The sequence below is a fragment of the Varroa jacobsoni genome, unplaced genomic scaffold (assembly GCF_002532875.2).
Source record: "Varroa jacobsoni isolate VJ856 unplaced genomic scaffold, vjacob_1.0 scaffold_1124, whole genome shotgun sequence".
Taxonomy (NCBI): Eukaryota; Metazoa; Arthropoda; class Arachnida; order Mesostigmata; family Varroidae; genus Varroa; species Varroa jacobsoni.
In genome coordinates, this window is record NW_019214026.1 from 73,872 (window position 1) to 96,421 (window position 22,550).

Genomic DNA, 22,550 nt, shown 5'->3' on the forward strand with positions numbered 1-22,550 from the left:
TGTAATGATATGGACATCACAACAAAGGAAACTCCATAAAGAATATGTTTTTACGAAAACTGCGGCTTTAACAGTTGTAATAGCAACATTAAGTAACGTAGCATACAATGACATATACCTGCCATGGTAAAGTATTATACAAACACACGCAGAATCTTCCCAATTCTTACTTTCGTAATTCCGCCTTCCTTTCCATCCGTTCTTTTGACTTGCACCTTCTACTCGTGCCACCATATCGCTTTTGTGCAGGGGTTTGTGAATAATACAGGAAACTATTGTGACCATACCAGCCACACACTCCGCAACCCAGCAAGACCCCAAGAAAGCTACCGCTACTATCTCACGCTCTACTGATAACGCAATGCGCCCCCTATGTACGGCGTTGCAAACAACAGCAACTAAACGAGCAATGGGTGGTTTGTCCATCGCTCCAAAATTTTCGAGTTTAATCAAAGCCTTCCAAAAAGCGGGCGCGATGTGCGGGGGGGGGGGGGGGTAACCAACGAACGATAAGAAACAAATCAAACAGAGTTTTCTGCCAAGTTCTGCGACACTGCTACAGTAGAATTCTGCTAAACCTCCCGAATCGGCGTAACAGTTCTCATTGTACAAAATCACCCAATTCCAAGATCGCATAAGAATACACAGAACAGCACGTAAGAGGTAGGGCAAGCGGTCTGGGTACCCCAAGCTGGACCACGCGAGCTATACTCACGAGCGGTTATGGCAAAAAGTCTTCTACGTAATTGCGTTACAGATAAGAAAAAGCACTTTTTTACCGACTTAAAGCAATTAAAAAAAACTGAGTCCCTTGCAAATAATTAATTATCATACTGTCTCAATTTTACCAATTGCAGTGGCAAGAATCCTCAAGTCAATAAACATGTATTTGACATCTGTAAACGTGAGACATCGATGTGTTCGTTCTTTCTTATCTTAATGCATAATCTCAATGCTGATTAGTTAAATGTAGGACATATCGGCAAACAAAGCTATTTCGTCGAATGTAAAATTTTGGCTCAACGCATATTGGACGCAGGAGATTTGTATAAATTCATTTGGGTCAATCTGTGGTGACCCTAGGGGATCGTTGTCGGAGCACCTGACCATGAGCTTTTACAGAGTTCCATCTACATTTCCTAATGAGCTGTGGGCAAGGTTAGAACTGAAATACGGCTACGATTCGGGGTTTCACATAAACCCTATAATAATTATTATCTTATAAAATCTACTTTACTTAACAAGTTATCAACGAAACGAAACGAAGAAAAGGCGAAAGCCGCGGACATGGTTAACAGGATGACAAAGAGAGAGAAATTCTATCTAAGTCAAGCATACAAATTGTTAAATATAGGTGGTTGTCGCGTGGCGAATCTTGTAGCCATCTGCGTCATTCTCGCTGTGAGGCTGGGTCAATGATAAATCTTATTGCCAGCATAACGTACATGCAGAAACGTATGAAGCGTACGAGAGCTTAGGTATTCTCGCTTGCTACCTAATTCCCTCCCGCTCAAACCTTCAGCCCGAACTATACGTATCACAGCAGTTTCCACGCTCTACAGAGTACGTATAATGAAAGACGGGAATTTCTGTAAGCGAAACGTGGACAGACTTTTATTTCTAGTTCTCTCGTGCTTGTAGAGCCCCGTTGCGGTTATTATACCATCTACTAACAAAAAATCGGTTAATTTTTTCGTCCCATATCTAGCTTCCGACGTCTACCATCAGCCTGCCACGTCGAATTATTAGACTGGTCGATCGCTTAATGTCTGCGTAGCTCCTGTCCGTCGGTGCAGTTCTACTCCATTGCGTCTCTGAGTCCTAGGTTGCGTTGTATATCGTCAGACGTAACGACATTGTCGGTGTTTGTGCTATTATAGGTAGTGTCACCGATATCGTCATTTCTGCCGGTTGAAGATACCGTTATTTTGTCGGTAAAAATCTATACCCAATGTTGTGCTGCTCCGCACGTTGGTTAATCAAGTTACAGGAATGATATTCGTCTGCGTTTTCGAAGGCCAGTAGCCCTTAAATTTTTCCTGACGTCACTCTGTTAGCAATGGACAACTGCAAGACAAATGGAATACAAATGGCGGCAACTCAGGAGACACCCCGGTAATGTGTGAGCACATTTCCACGAAGAATGAAGAACAGCGACGGCAAACAGTGGCTAAAGGGAATAAGCAGGAAGAAGCAGACCATTGTGTTACGGCTTGTGTCTTAGCAGAATAAGATTTCTACGGGGAAAGAGGTAACTCATTTTATTAAATCAGCACATCGGCCAGGTACGTTTGGCAGTTTTGCCATATGCGTTTGTTCTGAGCGTTCTACTCCGCTTGGCTAAAAGCGGAACACTTGGCGTTGCTGTCGTATACTCTCCCTAGGATATTTCCCTGTATCCGTGTTTCACTTTTATATTTTATGAGAATTAAATTGGGATATGAACCATTATTACACAATGACGGAATCATGAACAACTGCGTAGGCGTAAAAGCCTCACCGCTTTCAAATGGCAGCCTCGTATGCATGAATGTCATTCGCAGAGAGGTTTTACTAATTTCGAAAAATTAACATGCGTTGTATTTGCAAGGGGTGTACAGATCCTTATTGGGCAATGTACAGGCGCCTCGTCTAAATTTGGACGAACTTTGCGATGTTGTTTACCATAGTAGGCGGACGCCCGTCCGCTATTCTTAGTGCCAGACGAAAGCCAATTCCTTCTCGAACAAAACTACAGCTCACCATGGTGGAAAAAAGCGGCGTCATTTTCGTGACCTGAGCCAGTATCAGCTAATGTATATTTTTTTCACATGGGACAAAAGGTATAAACTTTCTTTTTCCTGTCTAAAATAAATGGTCGAGGTTATTGTTATGCGGTTTCTAAAGAAAATTCCATGAGTCAACGCGAACTATCTTCAATAAAGGTTAGATTTAAGGGACCGAAAATGATACAAAAAAATACATTTCTAATGATTCCGATGTTTTTATGCAGAAATTAGCGGCTATTTTAAAGGACACTATCTAATGCCAATAATATTATCTAGACGAACTCCAACAGTCACACTTTAATGGGATCTTTCGGCCAATCATCTCAATATTCTATTTCGTTGTTCCTTTTATATCGAGTGTATTGGGAGTTCAACGAGTCTGAATTTACTAATATTGTTTGAGGCGCAGCTACTGTTAAAAAGCTATTTGCGGGTTTTAGAATGAGTCTTTTAAAAATAGCTAGTGAGTTTAGGCCTTAAAGCTGTAATAAAGGCGAACGGAACTTATATATAATAAGCATACTTATCAGAAATGAGCATTTAAAAACAAAGTCCTCAAAATATCTGACTTTGTCTATACACACTTTTAAAAGCAAAGCATGCAAAAAAATCCTAAATTTATTAATATATATATCTATGCCTTAGTAGGCATTACCACATTTTTAGTATTACGTTTACATTATTGATTTTTCACAGAGGTAGAATTTCCAGTACAGGGTGTGCTCGCCAAGGCAGACTTCTTCGAATTAAAGTACGAAACCTGTAGGAGGCTATTTAAAAGTTTCTGAAATATTATAAGTTGGTAAAAAGAAATACTCTTTTCTTTTAGCGTTCCCATTCTTCTTTCCTTCTGCAGTATTTTTGATTTCTTATACTGTTCAGAATGCTCCCTCTTAACTATAAGTCCGTTGTAATTTGGTCCTATGGTAAACTTTATCTCAAGGATAGATGTTCATGGTGGCACCAAGTGCATTTTAAATACCTTTTGTATTTCATCTTTTATTACCTTAAATGTACACCTAGGTATCCGTACCACACACGATGTAAACTTCGTGCCTGAGAGGACTGCTTAAAGGTGTTTTGCTATTTAAGTTCTAGATGGAACTATTAATATGGAGAAGGTGCCTTACTCCGATCGGCAATCTGAGCTTGATTACGACCTTAGAGGGCAAATCGTTCTTTAATTTTGCAAGATGATGGGCTGTAAACACTCGATTATCATTAGAGTTTTTGAATTTATTTTACAAACAAAAAAATTGGGACATGAGCGCTTCATGAACTAGATGCAGGACGCAAGAAGAAAGAGGCCTTGTCTCCATTGATACGTTCACCGATACAGATACACACGAAACTATAATAACGGTTTCCTACATAGAATTGTTACAAGTGAGGAGAAGTGAAGCCTACACATCAATATAAAGCAGGAGAAAGAATGCGTGCCTACGGTAAATCCGCGTACTTCTACAATTAAGCCAAAGCGCCGATAAGGATGCCGAGATTTGCCTTTGGCAGTCACCTCACACCGCATGAACCAGCCGTCTAGAGCTAAGAAACGACGTAATCCGGTGGAAAAAATTTGACAAAAAGGGCAGAGTTGTCCCTTTCCATGACAACTCTAGTCTGATCGTGACTAGTCGTTAAAGCTGCTCTGTAAGAGCTGGGATTCACCCATTATATTTCCCAGAATTGACGTGGAAAAAATCATACGAAATGATTTAACTTGTTTCTAAAATTCGAGTGAAATGTATTGTTTTTTTCTTATGTAAAAAAAAAACTAGCGTTATTCTTTTACCAACTTAATATATAGAAATATATGTAATAGCTTATATCGATTAAGTTAAATGATCGACGCATATGCGGACGGAGAAGGCAATCATTTACTTTTACGAGAGTGGATTAAGGAAATTGGCCAAGAGGTCGACTAGATTTTCTTTTATTTAGGTTTATTGTTATCACAAATTATTATTCCGTAATTGCTTCAAGAATCACTGAAACGTTCGCGAAGCAGAATGAAACACTTTAAGAATCGCTGGACAAAATGTAAAGGGTTATCACGACCAGTGGGCTTCTGTATGTATATATATATATATATATAGAGATGTGTGTATACTGGGACTTTTTTTCTTTGTTGTTAAAATCGTATCTATATAAAAAATTAGAACAGAGGAAGTGTCATTCCTGATGGTCATGTTTACCCAGTATATGTACCACCAAGCACGGTTATGGTTTTCATCTAGATGCTAAACCGTTTACAGGCTTGTTTCAAATGTTCTTCTCACGATTTCGAGTAAGTAGACGCTGTTATGCCGAAACTTGTTGGATTTTCGTTCGATATCGCTCCATACATAGAAATCCAATGCCTTCCGATTTGGACTGTTTGATGCTCTTCCCAAAACATGCCTGTATTTTTGAGCAGTCAATGGTATACTAATCTGAGCCGGTGCACTATCTTACTGAAAGACGCGTGTTTTTTTCAGACGCGTCCACTGTTTACTGTCGCACAATTATTTGTAATACAAATGGGTAAACTGCTTTAACGATACGTTCGACGTTTGCGGAAACAGAATGACGTAACGTTTCCTTCGCTGGACACCACACTCTGGGCACGAATTTTTGTCAGGAGTTTGCTTCTACCCGCAACAGGCCTGAGCCAGTTTTTGTGGTGGTTTTTGCCGCAGTTCATTTTTGTATCAAGGATGAAAAATTTCTTGTCAGTGAGAAATCAAAGACGACCTGCTGTTTTATTTTTAAGAATTGAACAGCAAAACACCGGTCTAATTTTTTGGCCTGATTGTCCTGATAGACTTGGTCGAAAAAGGAGAATCATTAGAAATGCACTTTTAAACGGTAACAATTAACCTTGAAGTCCGCATTGTCGTTTCTCTATCGTGGATTTTTCTTTATGCTATGTTAGAGCCTCCTGAGAGAGATTTCCTGCAGCCAAATACTCGTTTGCGAAGCAATTCATTATCGATTCGGGGTGACCCAAAACGTTTATAATCTTGTATGAAACGAGCCATCATAATAAATCTGTAAAGGTACAAGCTATCATATCTTTTATTGATCTTAAACCTTAAAAGCATACACTACAAGTGTAATAACATAAGGATTTTTTTTATACTTCAGAGTTTTACTTATGATTCCAAGATTTTTTTATTTAAGCAAAAAACAATGAAGTTCTTTGCATACGCGAGAAACGTTAGTTCTTACGGTCATGTTCATTTGCATTACAACTTTAATTCGCAATAATTATATAATAATAATAATTTAAAAACTACTACTCTAATAGTAACTGTGCATAAGGGAATGTTAATGAATATAGATTCGTGAAGGTACCGCTCCATACGAAAAATAACGACCAATCAAAAAAAAAAAAGAATCAAAATCCTGCATTGATGATACGGCAAACGTCCCAAAAATAAAAATTCTCAGACGGGCCAAAAGGTGCAAAAAAAAAAAGTGCTACGTTTTAAAAAATACTGCCCTATCTTGCCGATATCGTCGGTAATAGATACAGTCCTAGCAAAAACAATCGCTGACGTTTGTCTCAAAGATCCTGAACTATCCTATACGGCTGTTTTGATGAATTTCTGGTGCCTTTCAAATCTAGGCTCGAGTGAGGTACTCTACTTTACTTGGTGGGATTCTTCAACGAAATCCAAACGACACTAAACGGAAAATCCAGCTAATTTTCAGAAACCCCATGGAAATTGTCTATCACAGAAGCCGCCGATTTCGAGCAAAATTTGAAGGAGAGTCTAGTCTTGGTGTGGTTCGCCCTGGGTGGAAAGAATAGAAATAGCGAACCTTGGTTCATGTTCTGTAGGCTAATTTTCTACCGCCGCACCCATGAGTCTATGGTTTTTGTTTAAAAAAAAGTAGGTTTGCTCCAGAACCAGAAGGAGCGAATGAGCAGACGTCTGTTATATGTGTAATGAGACATAAGGGTACCTTTACTTTTTAAATTGAAAACCTTTTAGGACAGACGGAGAAAACCTTGCTTTAATAACGATTAAACGTATTGTTCTCACAATCGAGAAGTCTACGGTAGCAACGCGGGTTATATTTATAAAAGCACTACACGATAGTAGGTGGTCATATGCCCATTAAGCGCACTCTTAACCCCTAACCTTAACCATTAATCTGGCCCACATTGGACGTGCGGAATACAAGGGACGCTGTTTAATTGCAGCAACAGTAGCGCAGCGTGGAGCTCGAGTCCCACGCGGATAGCACCAGTGCTTCATTTGCCTGCTCTGTGACCACTTCTTCAACCAACTGATTCATAGGAACCAACGCCCTTTGTGGCCGTCACTTCACTGATCTAACACCCCTAAATTTCTTCAGAAGCTCAAAACTAGTCAGTCTGTCACCACTTAATGTTTAACATATTTAACCTTCCTTGTGACGGCAGTTTAAGGTAGGTCAGTTAGAGTAGAGAGTGTTTCGTCCAGAAACAAAAAGCACTCAGCGCAGAAATAATGCCAAATCGTCGTCTGGTTGCCCGAGCGTTGCCACTGTAAAAATAATCAGTAGTCTATATAGCTGCCGTCCCGTTACATCTTGTGGACTTTTTCAATGCCTCTTTTGATATAGATAACGACAGGCCAGGAGCTTTCGAAGCCCTCAGAGCAGACAATCACTTTTCAAAAGCGGCCTGAATGATTCACATCGTGAGGTACTTGCTAGTAACTGACTCCGGCGTCTATGTCTCCAACAGACTTTAATCTATATATATAGTCCAACAACTCCCCTCATTACACCCCACAACGAAAGGATGCTGATGCGGTCCTTTACGTAAAAGTAGAATGACAGAGATGTTGGTAGCCGTAATATATTCATTTGGTACAGCGTGTTCTTGCTTTAAGCGACACCTCCTTTATAACGGATTGAAAACACAATAATTATCTATACACCTGGACGCATTTCGTCCCAAGAAACCAACGTATGGCAGTATAGATAGATTCAATTTTTTCATCTAGCAAATCGCGCTAGTAAGGAGCACAAAGAGGAAACTTAATTGACGAACACGTTCTACATCAAATTTTGGAATTGCAGAGACGTTCGCACATGTTAACATATAGATAAATTGTGTATTAGTAAACAACTGGCGCATGCTTGATTAAAGCTCCGTCCATTGCTGACACGTAAAAGATACGGCATACGGCTGCACCACTTTCTAACCAGCCATACGAACTAGATGATACTATATTACTGAGGAATGTTACAGCGTATTGAGAGTACAATCGTAGGACGCTTGACGGTGTGACTGCTCATGACAGGAAGTTTCATTAACATTCCGCACAAACACCGTGTGAGAGCCTTGGCGTTGATTCATTATTTTCAATTGTCTCTATATAAAATTACGATCTGCCGCGCATTTCGACTTGCTTGAAGCTACCGTGGCTACTGGCAATTTTCAGAGGAAACATCCAGCAGGTCGTCTGCAAATGAACTATCGATGGCGGTCAGATGAGACGTTGTTGGGCTTTTTTTACTTCCTTTTCTGAATAGCCTATGTCAGAGCCATTCCCGTGGGGTGTGTTAATGTAATAATCATGGCACATATAGATCCGGTTACTGCACGATGAGGTACGCCGTCGGCGGTTGAATCTGCTGGCCTATTCACGACAACATGAATACAAAGCGTATATAATAATTCGACTGGGTACCACTTACGGAATCTGTTCCAACAATGTGTAACATCGTAAGGTTGTTCCATTGATATCTAACCGTAAGGCACAATGGAGACGTCAATGACGTTGTCGACTGCTAGTTTCCAACGGGGCCCTATGTTATGCTGTCAGTCTCGAACCGATTTCAACCATCAATATGTTTCTTCTCCTACTATAAAACAGGACCGTATTCGGAAAACCAGCAATAACCGTTACGTAGCTCAACAAGGAAAAAAAAAAAGGAGGAAACCCTAGTCTTTCGCCGTCTCTGAAAGTTCGTATCAACTGTATAGGTCAGTGTATTCCATCACACAAAATAATCACACATTAAGTATCGCTTCATTTTTACAGTATCTTCATATTTTTTGAATCCCAGAAAATCTCAGAATTACGACGTAGTAAGTGAGCGGCGGTACGCGTATAGCTTACTCCTTTAGCACCCCCTTACTGCGATTATTACTACTACTGCTATAATTTATCACAAATTTTACATTATCGAATTGTTGACGAAAAAATTCAAATAACTAATTATCTAGGAGAAGCAACACATTATTACATTAGATTTGAGAAAATATTCATTAAACACGAGGTGGCTGCATCTTAGTCTGCGAATTCGAAAGTGTGCGGTTACACATCTACAAGTACAAAGTCCTTCAGAGTTAATTTCACATAAGATATAAAAATACATTAAATGTGCAACACGACTATTTCCCAGGCTACATCATGGGTCTAGGGGAACATTTTTGATCTAGCAAGAAAGCAGACGTGACACTGCACCGAATTTACCGAAGGCAGCAGCTGTTCCGGCCGATTCCGTGATATTAACGACTGAGTATCCGTTCACGTCTGCAAAGTCCTTTGTTTTGTCTAATGTGATACTTTTATTTTCTCTTTGCGAAAACTTTGAGCGTTGTTGGCGTAGCTGATATTGTACTAAAGAGGATACTTGTAAAAAAGCAGTTTATACAGTTACCAGTTTTAAGAATAGTTGCAAATAAGCGTAATTGGACTACTGTTAATTCCATTAAACCATTTAAGTTTTCGATTTTAAGCAGTTGTTGTTATTAATTACGTTTAAATTTTGCTTGAACGATCGAAGTGTTTACCTGCTCAGTCGAACGGCTAACCAAAAGGCAGAAGGCAAAAAAAAAGGTAGTAAGGTCTCTACAAAGCCAACGACGGTATTAACACGACTACCAACTGACCAACGAAGCGAACAGGCCGTCTTATATTAAAGTTAAGTTCGTCTGCCTTGAAGGATGGAAATCAGTGGCAATATAAACAGTTTTCAACTAGCTTACACTATGCCAAATCAACCTTTATCGCCCAGCCAATTAAAACACTGGCTACAAGTAATTAACAAGGGTTGGAAACTTTCCGAAGACAACCGGACCTTAGTTTTTTTTTAGCTTCAATGAGATTTTAGCTTGTCCCAAGCAGCAGTTCACCGATTAAGCTTTTTCATTTTTTTTTACAAACAATCTTTTTCTCAAAGATTTAGTTGGTGTTTTTAAAAATGGGAGAAATTACGCTAGCGATTATGTCCGGAAAGTTCTAGATGCGTTTATTTTATTTTTCTATTTGATGACGTCAATGGATAAGTAGAAAAACTAGTCAAATTTAGGAAGCATTTACCCTTGTACGATAGCACAAGCCAGCCAAATACCTACATGACTGCTTTCATATTGAAATTCATTTTTTTGCCAGCAGATTTGGCATTATTGATACATATTCTGTTTTTCAGCCTCAAGCAACATTCTATTACCTTATTATTATTAGCAACTATTTAACCATTATATTTTGCGGCTACTTTTACTAGTGTACTTTTCCTATTATGTAGGTATTTTCAAATTGCCGCTTCAAAAACTTCAAAAAGCCGCTAACTACACATATATTTTCCCGTAACCTGATGTAGTTATGTGTATCCAGATGTAACTAATCTGCAAGATAAAGCTCGGTCCGCTATTGACAATTATTCCAAACCTATTTCCTCTGTGATATCCAGAGCTGTTTATTGCGTTCTTGCGTCATTGTGTCAAAATGTTAGTCTACCCACAACCTTTACATCGTGACCAAGGGTTCACCAAAACAAATCCTCATTCTAATTGTGTACTTTTGCACACGTCCACAGGTCGACCCATTTTCGAAATGGTGGCCATTTGCATTTGAAAAAATCTATCCAAAGCTGGACTTCACAGCTTTTCCGAGTTGCAAGCTTTATTCTATGGAAAAATTGGGTTTCACTACTTTCGGTTGGAAGACAGGGTCATGACTGAACACACGTAGCAATACCTACGCTACTATTACGAGCAGCTGAGCAGCAGGCATCGATAGCACTGAACGCGCGTCTGGGTATCCTGCAGCAGGTAGCAGTGAATTAGTCATAGCCGACTTGCCACAGCTCACTGATATAAAAATCGGATTTATTCTAAATTCTACAAAAAAACACCAGTTCGAAGATATTTTAACTAAACGATAAGTCACGAACGAGGATACAGGGATTGCATGCTACAGTGTAGTAAGCCACTCTGAAATTCTGTCGAGTAAAGCTGAAGTTCGTATATATGCATATAACGTTACATGACATTTTCTAGTATCACTTGGCACGTACATCCGGATCCATCAGCGAGTAAGCGTCTGAGTGTTTATGATCATCGACTCGGCCGTGTGGGCTCCTACGCAGGGCCCAAACACGCGGTAACTCAACACTATACTATTCCACCTGTACGATACGTTGTTTAGTCTTCGCGCTCAAGTCGAACCGCGTTTAATGTATTACTAGCGGAATGTCGGAAGTCTGTTTCCCTGCGTTTCGATGCACCGAGGAACTTTTCGGTTTTTCATACAGCTGTGAGGTGCCACTCAGGTAAAGAGCACGAACAGCCCACATGAGAACTACCGCCGTGATGAACGCCGGCCAAGCAAAGCACATTAAAACAAAGACAGGCAGGCGGTCTGTCCGTTCATCCGTGGCAATAGCAACAAAGAGTGACTGGGCAAGCGACGACTTTGTTGGACCGCGAGAAAATACCGTAGACCCTTCCTTTTGGGCAGACATCGTTGCCGGTAGCTCGTAGCTTCAGTGCACAGGCCAGTTCGCTTCACACAGTATCAGCTTAGGCCACACGGAATTATTTGGTAGTACAGGCCAAGAGTCTTGCAGGATGCAACCTACAGCTTAGCCAACTCGATTCATGATGATCGGTACTAAAGCTTGGCGAAGGCAAGGGTAACCTTTAAAGCTAGCTAGCCGTGATTATTCTCCGGACAAAAGCTGCCTTTCCTATGACTTCCTAAAAGATACAAAACTAAACCAGAAGTCAGCTCGTTTCGGAACAGCGTAAACAGTTTGTCTTAATATTGCATAGGAGGCCGCGTGTGATCCAATCCAGTGTCGCAATAATATACATATATGTTATAATAATATATCGGGTTTGCGAAAGATTATTTACTAGTTAAACGGATTTCCAAGTCAGGTAATATCGGCGTTCGTTTCATTTGGATCAAATCATTTGGATACCTGTGCTCAGACTGAAGTTTCAGCAAAAACTATCTCTTTTTTTTTTATGGTAAACGCATAAATGCCGCTCAGATCCTAAAAGAATTGTACAGTTTATGACCAAGATCCGCTATCTGAAGAAACGGTTCAAGGATTGTTGTGTCATCTTTATTTCGAAAATTTCGTTGTTCGTCGCGCTGTTCGAATGGCTATGAAAAATTGATAACTTTCAATCTAACGATTCAGACATTACTTCTTACAATTTTTCTCTCAGGAACCACAAGAGTTCTACAATGACAGGATTATGATATTACTAAAAAAAAAAAAAATAGTAAAAGGTCATTGACAAAAAACAGCGCATATTCAGTTTAGTAATATTGTTTTAAATACAAAACATATCTGCTTCAATTTTGGCTTAGAAAAACCGTCAATATTTTTTTAACACCCAATATATTCAAAATAAAACCAACAGACCTGAGTTAAGTCTTTCTTAATTAATTCATTTACCTAAGCTTTAATCCGCAGCTATTACAGGCAATCAACCGATAGGCTTGTAGATATTTTTCTAACTTCAATTCAATTCAAGAGTTTAACAAACAATTAAGACAAAAAAATCAAAAAGACAGCGTAGCACAGAAAAGTACTAAGGCTTATTATGCTACTTTCAACACCCGTTAGTTTGCTGCCAAAAATCTTACTATATTGACAAATTATACAACATATGTTCATTTATATAAACTATGTACAAAGGCAAGAAAAGAAATGTATATTTTTGCGTTTGCAAAACGAAGATGCCAAGGTTACTATGCGGCGCCTGCAATAAATCTATTCTTCGATAATAATTTCAGGCCATTTAGTAAATTTTGATATGACACACATCCAACTTTTGGGGTAGATAGAAGAAAGGTCACATATTTTATATATGGGATATTGCGTATTACGTAGACCCACTGAAATGATTGTTATACGCTAAAAAGCAAAACTTTTGTGTTTCTCTTACACTTGTAAAATTAATGAAAATCGACTGAAGATAGAGATCGCTTGCACACATATATACAAAGGAATAAATTGAAGACCCATGGCGTACCAGCAGAGACAGCGCTAGATTCACTTATTACCGCTACATAATTTATAGATTTGTCTAAGGCATTTGGAACTAAATTTCTTTAAATTGGTTGTTTATCTGGTACTAGAAATCGCTACGGTCATATAAACAGGTTTCTTTCTAGTGTAATGTGACATCATACCTGCGTTGTCCGAACGTATTTAAACTATTAAATTATATTACGTTGTGACGAAGATAAGTCTGAACATCTGATAAAAAGATGCATGAAGCAACAATTTACGCAGAGTCTTATCTATTCTATTCATCTACCTTCATGGCAATGAGACACAAAAGCTAAAAGCACTTGGCAGATCGAAATTTTTTGTTCAGTAATTATAGTTGTATAGAACATACCGTGCAATGGGTGTTTCTTATGAAGATCAGATTCGATTAGATGGATCGATCTAGATACCCTTAGTAGCCTCCGCCTCACATGTGATGGTCATCCTTGGATGAATTTATTCGTTTTTATGTCGTAGGTCTTTTTATTTTCTGGTTTCGTTAGTCTGTCTTCCGTCGACGTGTGACTGCCTTCTATGTAATAGATATCCGAATGATATCTTGACATCTACATTCGTCGAAGAAAAAGTATTAACTGTTTGTATCTCAAGGTAGATGTTCAAGTCGCCCGCGTCTTAGCTCAATTATCCATCATCGTCGCACTGAATACTATAGCCAAACGACATGCTATCGTCAAGTATTTCCCGTTAGCTTCCCCGGAGTGCCTGATCGCCCAGTGCGTTTCACCCTCGGTCAAGAATAGCGTTCTGCTACCGCTAACATGTTTTTTCCGTCCTCATTTTGTTTATATTATAGTAAAACTAATACTAGATCAAGAATAAAGAGATAAGTTAGCTACTAAATTACACGACCAATTTGGCGGCTTATGTATTTGGCCATTATCTACAAAAGAGCGAAGAAGGAAACCCAATTGTTTTCGTCGATTAATTAAGTACTATCATCACTTACAGCTGTCATTTCTACCTATGTTAACCTCTGAACTCACTACCACGGTGATTGTTAGCATAGTTTAAGACTTTCGGAAGCTTTTTGAAACAGAGATATTCAATTAGCCCAAATAGAATTAGTCTTTGAACTGAGAGCCATTTTTATGAAATGAATGACGTCTGCTAGAAAAAACGACGACATTAAACAAAAGCTAGTCTTTTTTTCGGCCCGAGTTCTAATTGTTTTTCACAAAAACTAACAGTGCCACACTATTATAAGTAAAAGCTGTATTTTGACTTCTCGAAAAGTGTTAAGCTTTAAGTTGCTTAGCTTTTACACTGGCTTGTTTTCCATTGCTTTTCGAAGTCTACCCAAAAACCTAAATAGAGGGATAAACCGATTTAGCATCTGCTATCGATTCCACATATCCTCTTGCTTCTTGGGTATCCTTCTGTGATATTCCGGCGTCAATGGTCCAAAACAATTTTTTTGTTTTTTAAAAACGCAGAAGACAGTGTAGCACTGTTAACGGTCTCTTATGATCCAGTGTTGCCTGTCATAAGGTATTATTTTGGAAAGTCGTATTGCCGTATATCATAAATCCTCTATTAAATTGTTTTACTGCAAAGCTTTATGTGCATCTACCATGGCCGTTAATGTTAGCCGACGACATCGACCAGCATTTGCATTTAGTCCAGGTCTTAGGCCTAGACAAAGGCAAATCCTGATGTGCCTTTTTTTGCTTTTGTACAAATAGCATGTACGCTGGCACTGCCTTGGAAATACAACTAATTTTTCTAGCTCGAGTATGCCAATAGATAGATAATAGTATATACAATCGACTCAGACTTAGTTTATGCCAGAAAGGCTCCGGCTCAAAGTTCGCCTTTAATTACGAAAATACTTTAGGCAACTGGGCCGGGGCAGCCAGATTAGACCGACTTTGAAGTGAAATCAAAAAGTTACCGGAGTCAACTGAACCAGCGTCCTCTTAAATGAGGATCATCGAAAAAACGGGAGAGCAATAGAAGGTTCCCAACCTCCCAAAAGTAGAATGGGGAGAAAACGAAGATTGGTGGGGGTTCAAGCTACATTAGTGAAAACGCGCGAACCTAAAAACCTTAAGGCTACTTTGCCTCTGTCGATGCTCACCCTTCCATTTTAGCTGGTCTTCTCTAATGCATAACCGGGACATCCCCAACCCGTTATCACTATGTTGAATCGTGCAGCAAGGGCAGGACACCCACATAGAAAAATAACTTGTCCCACTATAGATGGGCGGTGAAAGCTCACCAGAGTCTCTTTCTGTCTAGCATCTCTCGATGCAAAATATATCGAGTAGGAACAAGCAAAAAGGCCTGGGCCTTGTCGTCCTTGACAAAGACTACAGTGAACGACGACTGGCTGCCGTCTTTTTTAAAAGAAGGAATAAGCGCATGATCCATTGCCGTACTACCGCTACTGTTGTAACTGGCCGCATTAAATGAATAAGGCATCGCCGTTTCCTTTTTCCGATCTACTTTGTTTTCTGGCTGGGCTCCCACATAATTATTTGACCACTAGAGGCACGACGATAACGATGTACAGGCTCCCTGGAAACTCAGCTTGCTACAATAGCAACGAACGACAAGTCTTTATTTTGGCAGCCTTACATCGACAATTTACACACATTGATGACCATGAACAGCTAACTTTAGCACAGTGAACAAGCAAGTTGTCTCTCCCGTTTGTTCGTCTACACTGTGCTTCCAAAGATATGATTATGTACTTTCATATAGTATGTCTCTCACGCACCGAAAGTTCAATGAAATGGGTACATTCTAGCAATATTCTGTGTGCGTTCTCGTAAGAGTTTACGGAATCCAGTTTAACGTGACCCTCTCAAAACCGCAAACATACGCCATGTCGGTTTTTGACGAAAACCATCGACAGCTAGGTTGTATCAGCTAAACTATGCCTACCTATGCGCAAATGCAAAAAGTTCGGTATTATGCGCCGATCTATAATATAATGTCCTTATGTCTACTGTAATCGTAGCATTCAGTGCGGACTGCTAGATGCCTCCTATAGCTAATGAATCGAAAATTATAACCAACGCTTACGGTTTAATACGTAACTATAAAATAATGCTAGTCAAACTTGCAACTGAAGCATAAAACGATAGAGATAAGCTTCTTTTTGGTGCCACTGAAAGTCAAGGTAGACTATATCAAAAATCGTCGTGAAGTGAAGCTTCCAATGATACCGTAGTTTATAAAAAATTGAAGCACAGTGTTAGGATACATCCACACATTTTCTTTGCCTTCTATTTTTTGTTACTATGCGAAGTCTTGTTAAAAAGCGTAACGGTAATCAACCAACGAGTGGCAAAGCTATGTACTTCCGTTGAAATCACCAACGGGTTTTTGTTATAGAGAAGCCAGCGGGGATCGCTTAGGCTGCAGTCCCTCGTCATTTGGGAAGCTGCTGCGTTCCTGCGTTACGCCACAGCGGTTTCTATGTCACCTTTCCGCAGGGTGCAGGGGGCATACTGGGACTATATAGCCGGGTAGTAAGTACCTCATTGGCAATGTCTAGGTGGTCAGCAACGGTCGCTTAGAGCGCATAGTAGTGGCAGTGATATTGGACCGTGGTCAAGAACAGAGAGAGGCTGAACATGGAGAATTTCGTTGCACACGGTCGGAGTCATCACCTGCGCAGAGTTATGTTGCTCAAGACACACCGCTACGCAACGTTCACCGCACCGTCACCGCTAAACGTGACAACCCCTTGCCTGGCTGCCCTATCAGATAACAGGTCTTTGTAACTAATCCGATCCCACCTCCATGTTTCGATGAGATGAGACAACACTACTTCGCAGCCTTGCTATGCAGCGTTCACCATCGCCTACAAACACTGGCCGTCACAGTAGGTAGCTAACGACAAAAGTGAATCGCAGTCTGGTTACGCGAACACTGCCTATCGGGCAGGGAGGACGTTTGCAATGGGAAAAGCAGCAACTGTTATTAACCTTGTCGTAACAGAGCAAACATCTTGGACGTAAGAAAATTCTGTGAATTTACAAACAAACATAGTAACACTGAATGCAGTAATGTCGATTTTCTAGGCGAATTGCGCGCATACAGGGTCATCAAAAGTTAATATGCAGCTGGAAAAATGTAAATTTTACAGGTAATATGTGTGAACTTATCCTTCTCCCAATATGGTCTGGTCAGCCAGTGTCATGCAGGCATGTTTTTAACTAACTGCTATCATAATATTTTGTGAACAGTAGGAAAGTATGATTATCTATCAATTGAATGTCATAATAGGGCAAGTAAGAAAAAACGTACAAAAGCAACTCAACAAGAATACATTCTTCTTATGATCTATTCATACCGTTGCATTAAAATATACTGACTGCTACTGCTGTGGAATTATTTCATAATTCAAGGCTAGTGACATCCATAAAGCGAAAGATATTATAAGGTGACCAAATACGGAGGTTGCTTAAGGTAGCAAACCCATTTTTATACATACCGTAATTTTTGGCACAGAAGTCGAGGGACATGTGAATCTGGACGATGACGCACTTCAGAAAAAGCCTATATATATATACATATATATATATATATATGCTTTTCCCGCGACGTTGCCGATGGCAGGGACACTATTTCTACGACCTACAAACAGCCTCACCGATCAACAGACAACCTACTAAGGTTCTTCCTGCAGTCTCCTCTCCTCGCAATTTGCACAGTATTTTTGCAGACATGGTAACGAAGCGGGCTGCTTTAGGGAACGAAGGAATTTCGGGGGTTGACAGGGAGTATGGACTTAGTAGCGCAAAGGGAATGGCTGATCAGAGGCTTATGAAACCTTAAGAGACTAAACAGAAGCTTGGAAAGGGCCGTTGAGGGTATTGTCACAGAAATGCTGCAAGGATAGGGTGAGCCGTCCTGCCTCATTTCCACGCTGTTATATATAGACATCCTCGTCCTCTTGAAGCCCTTGTATGGTGCATTGGTGCCGAAGTCACAATCGCCGCGTCGTCACTAATGGCGAAGGTACTTCGAGTCGTACCGGCGATTGAGGGAGCCTCTCGCCTGTCGCCTTCACTTCTGCCACTATAACCTATCCGGAGCTTGAGTTTCAATCCTATGAAGAAGAAAAAGATAGAAGGATAGGGTGCCAGGGGTTGACAAAATATGGACTTAAAGCACTAGATATGAACAGTTTTAATAGTGATACTTGCAACCGGGCTGTGGTTGAAAGCCCGCAATGCACAGAAACGACCAGAAGGTAACCCAGGAATAGTAACATATCCGAGCGTCTATATTTCAGTTCTCCAATCCAACTCTTTGAATAGTCAAACCTGCTTAAACTAACTCTCCAGGGGAATAAAGAATCGATATAAGCAGAGTTGTCAAAGTCTCGCATAAATACACTAGAAGCAAAAAATTCAACGGAGTCAAATCTCAGACTGGCCGTACGTCCAAGATCCAAAATAAACCCAAATATTCTAAATGGTGCAAAGTAGAAAAAAAAAAGTCTAAAAACAACAGCCATTTGACTATCTGACCAATTCAATTAGCGAGAGATGCTTTCTTTCCGAAAACATTTCAAATTCCTGCTTTAAGATACCGAGTTCATCAAAAATGGCTTTTTCCGAAATTTTCATAAGCCCCTAAGCCTTTTCATTAAATTCGAATCGTAACTTTTCGTCATAGAAATCGATCTCGGACCCTTCGGAAGCTGCATCGCGGCCGCTAACGATGTAGGTAATCGATTTCGCGCAGGCAGTAAAGTATATAACCTTTGTCCACCATGAATAAACTGCACAATAGCTAATTGTGGACAATATTCCGAACACGAACCTTTTGCCCTCGCGATGATTAGTTCGTAGCTTTGCTCCACATACCCGAAACCGGCTTTATTCTGGTACTAGAAATAGGCAAATAGCACGCTAACATGTACCCCGATATACACTGAACACAAATAATAAACAGTATCGGCAACACGGCCGGCTTCTGTCGTCTAGGGGCTAACTCTTAGCAGAATTTATTAGCAGGATTAGGACAGTCACCTGTCTGTTATTCACTTGTTAGGGCGCTTTGATTGCACAATCATGTTTGAAGTGAGTAACGTTCCGCTTTTTTTCCGTTCTTCTTGAGTATGTATGTGCTAATGCTGTTAAAGACTTTTGAGAGCCTGGCTACGAGTCAACGGCGATTGCATGAGGGGCTTCGCGAAGAATGAAATAGCCTTCGAGATCATTCTTGTTCAAGGCGTCCTGTCACAGCAAGTACAGATACAAACCTAGGAAAGTGCTGATGGAAGTCCTTGAGAAACTCGCTGAGAGCTAAACCCTCACAAGAGTTACGGCAAATTATCGTGAAAGCGAAGAGGCTTAGAGCAAGGATGGCGCTAAACGTGCAAATCTATCACCAGTTGTTTCACGAAAATCTTAATGGAAGAAAATGTCTACCTCATATCTACTAGATCTTGCCCCGTACGGCTCTTCCTCTTTTCGAAAGCCAAGAAGTACCTAAAAGGAAAATAATTTTAAACCACTGAGAAACTACAAGAAAATCAATAGCAAAGTTGACATCTGTTCTTACAATTAATTCCCAAGACTGCCTTGAAAACTGGCGAAACATACATTGAATCCTGCAAGGTCACCTACAAGGGGACACCTAAGGTTAGCCGATTAAAACATATGTAACATATGTAATTGATACGGTTTGCTAAATTTATGTGGATTTATATATATGTATATGTATTACTAAGGATTATTATTATTGTTACGGGTTTCTAAGGAATTTCCTGCGAATGGGTCAGTCATCTAAAAGTAACTGAAGCAAAAATGTTTTGCTTTCTAAAAAGGGCTCGGACTATGGCTAGAAAAGCCAGAACTTTATAATAATATACTGCTTAGTTGCGGAGATCAAAGGCTATGATTCGTCTGCCATAGGTCTACGTGAAGTCTTACCGCACAGTGTGAAGTCAGCCTTTGAACGGCCCAAGTACTAGCACATCCACAAACTGCAATTTTCTCGAAGAGTAACAATGTGCACACCGTTTTCCAAAGCCAGCTTGGCCGGACTGAAACCTGTAACTGTCGTGGTTATACATGATTGTGTCGTAATTATTCATGGTAAATTCTACTCTATGATCAATGTAATACGTATGTCGACTATATTATTTTATTCAAAGGGGGCATTATGTCAACAAGGTTGTGATTTTTTTGAAAAGCGACCAGATATAACATGTGATTCACGATATTGATATGCGATACAACCGGTGTAAAGCTACAATTCTTTAAATTATTTGACACTTGACGCATACATATTCTAACTAAACTGGGTTATAGTTTGAGGCCACTTAGTCCTTTGAATTTTTCTGAAAATCAGCGTCAGAGGCATTAGATTTCATATATATATTTGAAACGTAGTGACTTACAGAGCTTCTAGGATGATCATATGCTGTATCTCAATAGAAGGACTTTTATAAAATGTAACCTGCTTCGATTTGCCTTCAAAAATGTGGCTTTAGAACAGGCAAAATTGTGATTAAAAAATAAGGTCTGTCAATTTGCTCCTCTGTCATATAACCAAAGTTTGATAAAATACGAAAAAAAGTACTTCGCTGTTCTACATATAGCCCATCTTTTGAGATCTGGTCCAAAAAAACTCGGTTGAATCACGCTTCATTTCCAAGCCGTGTGCACCTTAAAAATTATGAGTGAGTATTCAACTTTAAAAGTAATATTCTATTACTAGAGAGAGAAACAAAGTAGCCCATATTGCCTCTTTCTCATATGGTCTGACCTTCTTTTATATATTAGGCTAGCTCATACTTAGTTCCTTTTTATGGAAAATTCAATCTCAATTTCGGGCTTTACGGTCGATGTACCTCTTTCAGAACAAGATAATCTTCACACCTTATAAAATAAGAGCAGTATATAAGTTAAGAACCCTGACTATATGGGATAAAAAACGACGCCGATAAAACATTAAAAAAATTCGAATAGGAAATAAAAACTAATTTTAAATCAGCCAACGAAATTGACTGGGAAATGATAGAAAAAAACCCAAAGATCGCCCAGAAGCAAAAAAAAATAAATTTGCGATCTGAAAAAAAGCGCTTTCCAATGTTATATAATACTTAATTACTTAGAAACAGAACATTAAAAGAAAAATCACAAACAAAAATGGCAGGCGTCTACTTCTAACTTGCATCATTATTTGGGCAGAAGTATGTAAAATAACATTTTTATTTTCTACTCAAAACTAACTAAAAGGCATTCTACTCTACTTTAAATTTGATTCGCCGGCGAACGAGATTTTACAATTATTAACGAGAATCCCCTCGTATTTCAGGTCCTTCATATACAAAATACCGATTCCTACACATTCTGCTCGAGTTCTGCATGCCTTTTATTTTTCCCCTTTTTCTCTTCCTCCAGTAATTTTGGTTTTTTGTGGTTTTCCAGTAAATGTTTCAACTAGCATATACGGTGCACTTCAGCAGCTATCGAATGGTATCTTTTTTGTTTATTATTCCACTCTTAAGATATAGATGTGTATTTATTGAATTATTCGGACAGAATTAAAAGCTTTTGAATGTGTTGTTGTAATCTGCGCTGACCTAGAAACAATAGTTAAGGAAAAATATTTCAACAATATCAAAAAATACTATTTTCATACGTTTTGACTCAATGACTAATGGAAGGCAGAAACTTAGCCGAAACGTTATACGATACCAGTGATTTTATGCATTAAATGATTTCGAAAATAGCTGAACACAGAGTATTCCGGTAGAGTCATTAAGTAACGTTATATCATATAGACAAATATTCTGGGTCGTCCACAACGAATTGAACGAACATCATCGAATTTGGGTCAAACACACTGTATGCTATCGCTATGCTTAAAGCGGTAGTTAATAGATCTTTTCTTATAATTTGGCTCAAGTATATTTCGATTTCAACTTCCGTCCTCTGCGGATAGTATATATCTAGTGTCATTTCAGGTGTTTTGCCAAAAATCCACGTAAAACGACACATAAAACGTAAAAAAAAAAAAAAAAAAAAAAAAAAAAACGTTGAATGGAATCGGCCTACTAAAACTACTAGTTCTTCACTATGCAGAGGATACAGAAATTGGTTCATCGCATTTGCAACATACTGTATACATAGATTGTTACTCAGCTAAAATAATTCGCCCACCAACGAGTCTATGACAAATTTTACGATCAAACACAGGTCTGAATGCTTTTTATTTATTTTTCAAGACGAAAATAGATAGTAAGCCGATTTTAGCAGTTTTAAATTTTGGCTGGCAAGCGCCCTGAGCTTTTAGAAATTTGTGAGTGAAAATCGGTTGAGTGTACCCCAAGAGAAATGAGTTCAGGAATAAAAAAAAATTTAGTCTCAAAAATCAACGTTCAATGGGCAAGTTCTTGCTCCTCAAAGACCATCGTGCTGCAAAGTGTATGAAGGCATTAGGTGAGAAAGCTTGAAGTGAAAGCATAGCACGTGCAAGCAATCGTACAAGCTTTTCAACAGCGAAGAT

The 22,550-nt window shown here is 39.3% G+C and overlaps 1 protein-coding gene across 7 annotated transcripts in view; it reads right to left on the reverse strand.

Annotated features, from left to right (window-relative positions):
- The window catches only part of LOC111266886 (serine/threonine-protein phosphatase 2B catalytic subunit 2), a 74,230-nt gene that overhangs the window by 22,769 nt on the left and 28,911 nt on the right, over positions 1–22,550 (reverse strand). Inside the window, exon 1 of one of the 7 annotated variants that reach the window (XM_086971116.1) lies at positions 11,055–11,635. The exons of the other annotated variants lie outside the window; for them this stretch is intronic. The gene's annotated coding sequence lies outside the window, so the exon portion shown is untranslated. Of the gene's footprint in view, positions 1–11,054; positions 11,636–22,550 lie in introns of those variants that run through there. 7 annotated transcript variants of the gene reach the window in all.